This window comes from Morone saxatilis, unplaced genomic scaffold (genome assembly GCF_004916995.1).
Source record: "Morone saxatilis isolate NCDOM2014 unplaced genomic scaffold, NCSU_SB_2.0 Contig16, whole genome shotgun sequence".
Lineage (NCBI taxonomy): Eukaryota > Metazoa > Chordata > Actinopteri > Moronidae > Morone > Morone saxatilis.
This window is the reverse complement of record NW_023339718.1, coordinates 18,204,985-18,206,183: the sequence shown is the minus strand read 5'-3', so window position 1 is coordinate 18,206,183 and position 1,199 is coordinate 18,204,985.

The window sequence follows — 1,199 nt, the reverse complement described above, 5'->3', positions numbered from 1 at the left end:
TCTTGTCTCTTCGTTTTCAGTCATTAAAACCGCTTATAGAGGGAGAAATGGACAATTTTGACAAATATTACTTTACAATATGTAAATCAAGAGCAACAATTGTAACATTTCGATCTATACTGTTTAGATAGTCCAAATATTCACATGAAAGCACAATGTTTAAAGAAACAACAGAATAGATACAGGTTAACAGACATTATATCTAGAACTCTTGCTGCTTTAAATGAAAACTACTGAAATAAGTAGATCACTCAGTTGGCATAAAAAAATAGACTTGTTGGTTCTAGCTTCTCATGTGTCCTTTATGTTTTAACTGGACTGAGTGTGACAGCGCCAGCAATTTGAAGGTGTCACAATGACCCATGGAAAATGGTTTCATGATTTTCTGACATTAAACCAATGGTTCTAAACCTAGGTGTTTGGACTGTCCAGGAAGTCTTAGGATAAATTTAGGCCACTGTAAGATGATGAAAGGGAAAACAAAGGAAACATGTTACACAAATTTTTTTTTTTCAAACGAACTCGACAAATGTTAGTCGAGTTATCTTAAACTCTAATAATCAATTAACACGCATAACTTAATTATACTCATGGTCAGACTTTTTTTTTTTTACAGGCACATTGGGATAAAGCACAATCCGTTCACACTTATCTAACTCACCTATCCTCATTTGGGATATAATCTCATACATGTGCGCACACAGTGTTTATATTCCCTATCTCGCATGTGCCAGCACAACCTTGCTTTTCCAAGAACGAGGCCTGTTTGTATTGCATAACAGCTCAAATGTATCTGGGAGTTTCCTGGGAGCCTAACCTGAGACAGGTTCAGACTTTTATATGCTGGCAGAAATAGGTCAGTGTAAGTATTGTTGGTGTTTTGGCCTGGTGTTAAGACAATAGGTTGAGTGGGGAACACACCTTTCTCAGGCCCTTTATTCTAACCACAATGAGGTCTCATTCTGAATGTTTGGAGGAGACAGTTGCCCCCTTTGAGTTCCCGGGGCTATGATTAGTATCACCCACCCATTGAACAAAAAGCCCCTGGAGTGGCCTGTTGTTGTATGAGCTGATTAGATCAGGTTTTTAGAAGCAACACGAATGTAATTGATCTTAACTCTGCAGGGCCTGGCTGCCGGTCTCCGTTAGCTTTAGCTCCTGTTCGCTGATTACAAAGCTTTGTATGTGTGATGTCATCT